Genomic DNA, 336 nt, shown 5'->3' with positions numbered 1-336 from the left:
GACGGTTTGTCGACAACAATTTCGTAGGACTCGAAAAGTCACATTATCGCAGATTTGGTGCCATGTGGTGAACAAAAATCCCTGCAGATGCATGGAGGAGAATTCAACATGCCATACCCCCAGCTGCCCATCGAATAGCAGATTCCTATTTAAATTGCACTGAGCATTCCGCATGTGGTCAGCCTTTGAGCACAGACCTGGATCTGACAGATATTTTAGCTTACTTTCGTATTGCCGCACGCTCAGGATCTGGAATCATCAGCCAGATGCTTCCTCCTTCACACCATACAGAACTACAGGATGTTGCAAATGCTGCTACAACAGTCAAAAGTTCTA

This window comes from Podarcis erhardii (assembly GCF_964252035.2).
Source record: "Podarcis erhardii genome assembly, chromosome: 14".
In the NCBI taxonomy this organism is placed as follows: Eukaryota; Metazoa; Chordata; class Lepidosauria; order Squamata; family Lacertidae; genus Podarcis; species Podarcis erhardii.
The sequence above is the reverse complement of the archived record's forward strand: the minus strand, read 5'-3'. Positions refer to the sequence as shown.